The sequence below is a fragment of the Aotus nancymaae genome, unplaced genomic scaffold, assembly GCF_030222135.1.
Source record: "Aotus nancymaae isolate 86718 unplaced genomic scaffold, 86718_ANA_hifiasm-v0.15.2.pri h1tg000057l, whole genome shotgun sequence".
Lineage (NCBI taxonomy): Eukaryota > Metazoa > Chordata > Mammalia > Primates > Aotidae > Aotus > Aotus nancymaae.
In genome coordinates this window covers 20,093,233-20,103,117 of record NW_026988471.1, presented here as the reverse complement: position 1 = coordinate 20,103,117, position 9,885 = coordinate 20,093,233, and the positions used below count along the sequence as shown (strand labels likewise).

The 9,885-nt window shown below is 40.4% G+C and overlaps 1 pseudogene; it reads left to right on the top strand.

The window, feature by feature from the left end:
* Positions 1-2,700: 2,700 nt before the first annotated feature.
* On the top strand, positions 2,701-5,146 carry LOC105717942 (nuclear transport factor 2-like; annotated as a pseudogene).
* Positions 5,147-9,885: the final 4,739 nt, after the last annotated feature.

Below are 9,885 nucleotides of genomic sequence, written 5' to 3'. Positions count from 1 at the left end.
GGTGGCTCATGCCTGTAATTCCAGCACTTTGGGAGGCTAAGGTGAGTGGATCACTTGAGGTCGGGAGTTTGAGACCAATCTGGCCAACATGGCAAAACCCCATCTCTACTAAAAATACAAAAATCAGTTGGGCATGGTGGTGTGCCCTTGTAGTCCCAGCTACTCAGGAGGCTGAAGCAACAGGAGAATCTCTTGAACCTGGGAGGCAGAGGTTGCAGTGAGCTGAGATCGTGCCACTGCACTCCAGCATGGGCGACAGAGGGAGACTCCATCTCAGAAAAAGAAGAAAAGGAAAAGAAAAAAAAAGAAAGGCAGGTGCATGATCCTCAGCCCTAGGGCCTGACTCTCACATAAAATGCAACATGTCATCCTCAATATGAATAAATACATGCACGTGTAATACAAGTAGAGGCATACCATTAAAACAAAAAGTACTTTAGGAGTCTCCACCTACCGCATGATCCACCCCATGAATTTGATAGCCTTGTTAAAGACAGAGGATTGGAATAGCTGTACGTCTACTGATATGCTTCTCTCTTATATATGTCTTTAGTTAATTCCGTAGTTCTCATCTAGTACACAGGAATATTATGTAAGACTGTACATTTAAAACTGTGTATATTTTAATTTATGGGTAGTAGAAAGGTTTTCAAGTGAAGTTTTAATGATATCTGATTTTCACCTTACTTGTTGACTTTTGAACTTAACCACCACACAAAATGTGACTTCACAGTATTTTTGTTCATTAAATCAAGAAAGTAAATAATTTCCAATGAATAATTGTAAGATAGACACTTTGGTTCTATAACCTGGGGATGGGGAGAAGCAGAGTGGAAGCAATAGTGTGCAGCGTTCTGATAAACCTCCCTAGACACAAAAAGGAAATTGCATCTCTAATCTCAGTATCTGATTAAATATGAAAGAGAGACAGGGTGGTGAGGAAACGTCACATCGTCTTGGATAACTCTTGAAAGGAGGGCTTCAAAGTTCCACATCATAGGACTTTTAATTGAGATTCCAGATTTCTCTTATGAATATGAACTTGTACATTATTCAAGGAAATTACATTTGGTTATAAACATTGAAAATACTTGAGTTTATTTTTTATTTTTTAATATCTGTGTTATTCAGATGGTAATGAAAATCAGAAATTTCAAACTGGCAAATAACAGCTAAGAAGAGTACAGTGGGGAGCCTAGAAGTCAATGTGTTTACCCAGTTATCTGGTCAAATCTCACTAAAGGCAACTCCAAGAGGTGACCTCCTGCTTCCTATTTTCTCCTTCTGTTTCTAGCAGGTACTAAACTTAGATTTTCTTTCATTTCTAAATTCTTCTCTTGTTATGGGTTGTTTAAATGTGATTTTAACTCACATATGTAGTTATTCTACTTGTTTTTTGATGATTGGTTTCCAATCTGATTTTATTCATTCATCCCATCAACAAATATTTATTCAGTACCTACTATGTACCTGATGCTATTCTAGGCACTGGAAATACAGCAAGGAGCAAAAATCCCAATGACATTCTATTACATTAAATCACATGAAACTGCCACACTTGTAGGTCAATAATAGTCCAGATTCAACATTCTGACATGGTGCAAACTAATGTTTGGGAAACAAAAATATAAACATAATTGGTAAGGACTTCTGTAGTGTTTTAGAACGTCTTCTTAGATTATAGTCTTTTACACAATGCGCTCTTATTAGGCCCACCACATCAGGTGAATTCTTTGTACTGACTTCTTACCCCAGCCTTAAAATCTGAAGCTCAGTCCAGGAAGCAGTAGGTGGCCTCAGTGAAAAAGCTACATTCTGGAATTTTCCTACCATATCACTTTTGCTTTCATACATTTTGGCCCATGATGAATGTAACTTTCTTATTGGCTCAATGATGGATTTTTAAAGCATTTATCATTCTTCTTTGAAGAGTTTTGTGGGTTTCTTTTAAATAGGAGGTTTGAGAGAAGACTAGTTTAATAATATCTAAAATAAAGTAAGCTGATGGTGAATCTTGAGAGCATTTTTATTATACTATTACTCTCAGTATAAGATGCTGAGAGCAGACCACATGCCTGATAAACTAGATGTTTGTTCAGTTTTGATGGTTCTGGCTTTTGTTGGGGTGTTCCTTTTAACAGAATTTTAGAATTAAGTTCTCCTTAGAAATTTCAGGACCTTCTGCAGCCCACTGATGAATGAACTTCTATGAACCTCCTGAGAGTTACAATACACCCATATATTTCTATAGTCTAGTACAAGGGGAAAAGAGAAAACTGTCTTCCCAGAGATAACAGATATTTGGAGGCTCTTGCAGCACTAAGAGGGTGCAAAAAAAGCCCCAAAGCTGGAGGGAAGACGCTCTTCCACTCATCAGCTTTGTAAGCTTTGATACATTCTTAACCTTCCCAAGCCTCTGTTTCTCACATATAAAATAAGACAAGTTCCTCCATTCCACAGATTGTTAAATGAGAGAACATACGTTAAAGTGCTTTGAACACTAAATATAGCTTCTGCTAAATATATAGAAAGACAGTTTTCAAAATGGGAAAATGAAATTCCGAGGAAAAGCAAGAATGCATGGAGCGGGCAAGGGAAGGCAAGGGAAAAGGGACAGTGGTCGCAGAGCGCGCTGCGTTGCTGCTGCCACTGTGCCAGCCCCTTGGGTCTCAGTGAGGCCAGCGATGCTCCAGAATATGAGACAAGTCAATTTGGGAACAGATTGGACCCAGCTTCATTCAACATTACTGCCAGTTTTTTGATTACAATAGAACCCAACATAGTGCAATGTATATTGACATGTCGTGCCTTACATGAGAAGGACACCTGTTCCAGGGGAAAGTTAGCTTTCCCTTCTGTTCCAGAAAATCCAGCACGACATCATGGTGCAAGACCATCAGCCTGTTAGAGTAGGCAGATAGCTGGACATGAGCAGGAAGGGAGAGCCCCTGAAAAAAGGGAGGTCTGGGAAATCTCACACCCCAGGGACCATCCAAAACATGCAAGCTAGATATGAGCAGAGAGGAGGGGAAATACTTATGCAGAAAGGAACACCCCTTGAGATGCCCAGTAATCACTCACTCTGCAGTTAACTGGTCAGAATGTAGTTAGCTGCATGCTGATAAGGAGGAAACAAGACAACAGAGAAATTCCTAAGAGATAGGCAGGCACAATCTTATAGATGTGACTGCCATACAACCTTCCTGGGGTGGCAGTAATGAGTAATGCAGCCATTAGGTAGAATTCATATCCAACACTGGGCCCATGTATGTGCACCAACTAACAGTAATGATAAAAGAGATAGAAATTATTTAGGCAGAAAGTGAGGGCAAAAGATTTCTTGGCAGAACTTCCCTTCAAACAAAAAGCAGCCCTAGACATTACTTCTTTCCTAACAAAGAGCAGCCCAAAAGATTGAGCTGCAAACATAGATAAGGAAGCTGGAAGCTCACACAAGGGGAGGCCTGCATCTACACCAACAGAAAAGGGCTACCTGGGGGCCAGGCATGTCCACCATGGGGTTCCACCTTCCCTTTTTTGTCAGCACGTGTACAGTAAGAAAGAACTGGGCAACAAGGAGAATCTCAGACAGAGAACCCACCAGCATATTAAAAGATGGGGGTGGGGGCTGTCAGAGATTCATGCCCTATGCAGACAGCACACCTGGTCCTAACTTGTTTTTTGCATCCTATGTAGATATGACACCACCTCCCCACTAGCTCATGTATAAAAACCCCTGTATTTCACTGTGGATGTAGGATACAGTAAATTCCTCTTTGAAGTTTAACCTGTTAACTTCCTTTAAAATTCAAGAGAGAGAAAAATTGTTAAGTTCAATGAGTTCTGAGTTTCTCTTCAAAGAACCAACAGTCAGTATGTTCAGCTTCCCTGTTCTTGGTTCTCCGTTTTAAAGTTTAACTTCCTCATTCTTTATGCCTCCTTGCCCCTAGTTTCAGTAAACAATCCCCTCTGACCCTCTATCACCTGTTCTGTCCTTAGGCATCCTCAGTCACCTGCTCTGTAACTGTCCTTCCCACCGAAACTACTCACCTTGCCACTCTGGCTCATAGCCTCCCTCTCTTTAAAATAGCCAACTGGAATTAGCTTAGACTGTGCAGTCCAACCCTAGCTAATAGGGGAAAGACACAGCAGTAGGGACTAGCTGCGTTAGGAATAAGACACTCTTCCCTGCCTTGTCTGGTGTGCTCTTGCCATTGCTCCATCTGTGAGACACACTGCTTCTATAAAAGTAAATTTCCTTTGCCTGAGTGCTATTTTCACTTTGCAGCACCAAGCATTTACTTCCAACAGTGGATGAGCAACTCATTTTCCTGAGTACTCTCTCTGTAGCACAGAGCTATTCTCTTTCTTTTGCCTATTAAATTTCTGCTCTTAACCTCATTCTTTCTGTGTCTGCATCCATGATCTCCATGGCCATGAGACAAAGAACCTCAGGTGCTACCCCAGACAATGAGGCTGCCTCAATAAGGAAAGGTCCCACAAGCATGGGGTGGGGATTAGATGGGAAAACAGGGGGGACCTAAGGAATAAGCAGGAAAACTACACAAAGAAAAAGGCAGAGGATTATGACAGAGGTTGGAATTTCAAGAATAAATCTGGTATCATAAAAACCGAGTACAGAACTCTCATGGACTACTGGTTCATTCTCTTTCAGCAGCCCGTTCTGCCTCATCTTTCATAGTGTCCTATCTCTCTGAATAAACTCTCTGCTCTCTATTTCCCTTCAATACATTCTCTTTCTTTTGGAGGTGGGAGTGCTAAATTTTCTCTTGGCAGAATTCTTTCTTCCAAGTATTACTAAAAAGCAATTCCTGCACTTCCCAGCAACAAGCCCATACCAAATAGCTGCATCCTCAGCATGATTGTAGGACAGCTTAAGGCATATGAAGACTCCATCATATGGTTCCACTAGATGTTCCTATTAAAGAACATTAAGAATGTGTGGGTTTGCACCAATGACACGTTCAGGCTTGCCCTGTACAACATGGGTGGACCTCCTCCCAGCCAGGCACTCATGCTGTTTCCTCCTGCCTCCTCTTCTCAGAACTATTCATGCTCCTCCAGTTGCTCCAAACATCATGCACAAATGAGCAGGGCTGTGGTGGGAGTAGGCGCAGTACACTGATGCCACCGACATGCTGTCCATGATGTTTGGATGCTACCAGGTGCATGTAGTGGGAGAAGTTTGTGTTGTACCAGCACATGCCTTAGGAAGACTTAAGTAAAGCAAAGGTTTGTCTTTTTTTTTAATCTACAGACAAGTTGCTCTGATAACTCAAAGAAGTGAAAGAGAAAGCAGCTGCCTCACTACCCAGACATTGATTTTTTTCAGATATTTCAATATCTCATGATACAATAAAACCATATGATTTGTTTCTCTAAAAAAGAAAAATAAGAATTAAAAATAAAATAAAATAAAAACTCTGACCTATTCCAGGAATTAAAGTCAGAGTCCCCAGATGACTAGATAGAGAATGTCTAGGCAATTAGAGAAGGAAGCATCAGTGACCTTGAGCACGAATTCACAAAGAACAGCACAGAACCTGTATTTATACACTGCTGGTGATTTAAGGTTTGTATTTTTCCATGGCAAAGTGGGAACAGGCCAAATGAAGAGAATACACTGGTTTGCAAACAAAACAGCTTGAGTTCACATCCTTGCTCCACCACCTCCTCAGAGTGTGAGCCTGGGCAAGTGAAACCACGTGGCAGAACCTCTGTTCTTTATCTGCTAACAGGTAACAAAAATGCACATAGATTCAACACACACAATCCATAAAGTGTCTAAATATAAAAGAGCTCTCTAGATGTAAATTCATTCTCCATTGTACATAGTGTCACACATAGTCCTCATACCAACCCTGTAAATCACATGATCTGCCTGAGAACTAGATTATAACAAATGTCTGGAGAGTTGATGTTGCCTGAGGTAGTACAGTAAAGATATATTGTTGATCCTACCAGATGAAAGTCAAACAACTACTAAAGGTATGTACTAAGATACATAAAGAAAAGGGCATTTGCCAGGTCAATAGCAGCATACCAGGTGCCAGGGAATGTGCTGATTTCCTTTAGCAATGAAATCACATCTGGAACCACAGCTGCAATTGGAGTCACTATCAGATTGAGTTTGTGATAATTCTCTGTCTTTCTCCAACATCCATCTATCTTCTACACCAGCCAAATAGACAAGTTGAATAAAGATGTGGTAGAAGTCACATCTTACATCTTTCAGGTCTTTGGTAGTGGCACCGATCTCCAAAATTTCTTCAGGAATGCATTGTGCTTTAAATCTGCAAGCAATATAAGGTGCGGTTTCTTTAGCCATGTCATTCCTTATCCTGAGATAAGGGTTTTGAAAGTGGGAGTAATTTCTCCTATTGTTACTCCTAGTATTCTACAAAAGAAAGTTTTGAATTACGCACAACTTTGACCCATTTTGTTCCCAGGGGAGGACTGTTTCCACCAATAGGTACAACAATGTTTACTTAAACTGTAAACTGACAGATAACTGGCACTTTGGATTCCTCCTGGCATCAATTCAACAGTGAAGCAGGGGGCCACTGTACTAATTAGGATAACTGATGCTTTTAAGAGGATATAGAGTTTCTGCTACTACATATTAGAGGCAAGGAGGCATTTACATGCAATTCAAGAGAATCCCTGGAGCATCTCCTAGTACTCCAGGACCTACAATTAAAGTCAATGGAAACTTTCAACGGTCCAATATAGGCAGTATTATTAATATCCCAAACCTTTTTGGAACGAATTTTTGAATCACCCTATCTGATAAGGAACCACAACCAGCTGAGGTACTTTGTAGAGGCACAGGAAATATGGAATGAGTAGTGGAAGAAGGTAGTAATAAATAGCAGCTACAATCATGTAGTCAGTTGCAGAAACAAGGATGATAATAGTTATTAATACTTTTTCTTAAGATGAAAATGATTTGGTACATATCAACCAAATGTTTTCTCTTTCCCTCTTCTATTCATTCCCCTACCACGTAACATAAGCTATGGTTAACTTTATGTCTCAGAATCTAAGTTATAAAATATCAAAGAAGAAATGTGACTCAACAAGAAGAGTAATACACACCAGCTGAAGATGAATAGAAGGAATTTGTATCCACCTTTTGGGAAGAGGATTATGTGTTTTTAGTTGTTTAAGAGATAGTTGCATTATATTAGGCTGAAGCACAGTTTTTCATCTATCTTCACTTGGAGAATAAGTATGTTTAAAAGAGGTATATAACAATTTAGCCAAACTGAAACTATGCTTCCCAGATTCCCTTCCCTGCACAGTCTCCATTACTATAGCAAAAGGAGACAGATTGCACAAGATTTAGAAGGCAGAATGAAACAGCAGACATAGTCATGTGCTCAGAAGGTCAGTGCAGGGCAGCTGTTGCAGGTCATGCACATTGTTGCTGGCCTACTGGCTCACCTGGCTGGGTACAGGGCAGGAGCCAGGTTCATAGCATCTCCAGCTTCCACTGCATCTCTTCCTTCAGGACCAACTGCATATTTCTCTACGTGATAAAGGAGCTAGCTTTTCCTACAGGTCACCTGCATCATCAAAACGAGCCATGGAAGTAATGAAAGACTGATGTGTATTCTAGACCATTCTGTGGGTTCCAGGACATCTTCGCTAGTCCTAGTTTGCCCTTGTATTCCTCTAGTTAGTTCATATCCATCTTTTCTTCTTGACTGATGGCCCTACTGCTTTAGGCTCTAACAATATACACTGAACTAACAGTGTTTCATATGCTTTGTAACCAGCTCCCACAATTGCATACATCCAAATCCCTACAGTAAATCCCCTATGATATAGAACTCTTAGCATTTCTTCTCTGACCTACGCTAACTACAGAGTACACAATTTAAGTAGTGAAGCTGGAGCTCACACCCACCTTGTCTCTAATACTGATGCCAGGTGCCTTCCACTAAACAACGTCTGCCTCCACCATAATCATTTGGGGCCATGTCACTGGAGGGTATTGATGGTTTAAAATGAGGTGCTGGCCATCATTCTCCCTCTTTAGGAAATGGAGACACAGAGCTATATGAAGACCTACAAAGTAGTAAGATAATTAAATGTCTGGTTCAAGAGGACAGATTAACAATCTGAAGTCAGCCTTGAGGGTAGGTCTCTGGGAGCAGGCCCTATCCTAGGGACTTCCTTCAATTTGGCCCATTCAGCACTTTCGGTTGCAAATTGCTTAATAAAGACAGAAGGTGTGTTGATCGAATTTTCAGATGACACAAGGGTGGGTCAGCTAGCAAAAATGCTGATTGATAGAATCAAGAATTCAAAAGACTTGACAGGATGAATAATGAGTCACAGCTAACAAGATGAAACTTAATAAGAACAGATAGCAATTTTTACCCTACTCAGCCCTACCCTGGATAGCGGTGGTGCCAACAGCCCTCACTACACTGGAAGACAGTGCTGGGATATCACTTGAGCTCAGTGTAGGCTGAAGCACAAGATGCTTAATGAGAGGTTTGCTTTAAGCAAACCCTCCTGAGTTCAAAAACCATCACCACAAATACAGGCTTAGAGAGATTTGGCTTAATAGCACTCTTTGTGAAAAAGACATTGAGCGCAGTATCAATCAATGCTGTGACGATGGAAGTATTCATTAGTGCTCGGGCCTCATTATTCAAAGTATGCTGTTTCAATACAAGTTGAAGATAATTTTACAACTTGGTGTTACTCAAAATCACAGAGCTGAGGTTCGGGATACAATGCTAAAGACCACATTTTGAGACAAAGGGTTTGACTAATATGGTGATGATATATAATTAAATCATATAAAGAACATAGTAAAGAGAGTGATCATAAGAGTTGGTTTTAAATAATTTAAAGTTTTCATACATATAGAAAGAAATAGAATTTTATTCATATTTCTAGATGACGAGTGAACAGAAACAAGAGAAAGGAGCACTTTTGCTCACTGTACACAGGCATATAACACAGCAGTTATGTCTGGGGTCGAGCCAAACCACTTAGGAGAGAGTTCACAATCCACTCCCCAGCCATGTTGCAAGTCACCCAGTTTCTCTGGTCTCAGCTTTCTCATTCATAAAATGAGTGTTGTGGGGATTGAGTGAAAACAAACATTATTTACCTCAAGTGGCTTTTGTGAGGATTAAATGAGGCAACACATACTTGTTGAGCTTTTAGAAGAGGTCACATGGTCCAAGGTCAATAAATACTCACTAGATTTATTATTATAAAAAAGTGCATTGTGATGTTTATAGCTATCCCCAAATAGAACACCCTGCAATGTGAGTGAACTATATCCTTAGTCTGCATGTGTTTAAACTAAGACAGGCTGTTCACTGATCAGGGATATCGTAGAGTGGTGTTTCTCACACTTTAATGTATGTGTGAATCACCTTTGCATCTTATTAAAATGTGAGATCTGAATCAGCAGGTCTGGGGTGGGGCCTGGTATTCTGCATTTCTAGAATTCTCCTAGGTAATGCTGAGGCTGTCCAGGTACCACACTCTGAGTTGCCAGGTTGCAGAGGAATTTTTGCACTGGATGTGAAGAACAGCCTTAAGTCCATTCCAGAACATTCAGATTTTGTGATGTTATAAATCTGTGAATGGTAATTGTGTTAAAGCCACATTGTAACTGAGTTATCCAGAGCAAATGACTTAACCTCTTACCTTGCTTTGATAGTTTCTGCAAAGCATTTTTTAAGAAATGAGTACATTTAACAGCAAAATCCAAAGTCCTCAGATGGAAGCGGAACTACTTCAACAGAGGGTTTCATTTCCTAATCGGCTAAACATCTGTTCCAGTTCTGAGCACAGATTTATCTTTATCAAATACTGATTGGTCTCTGGCTC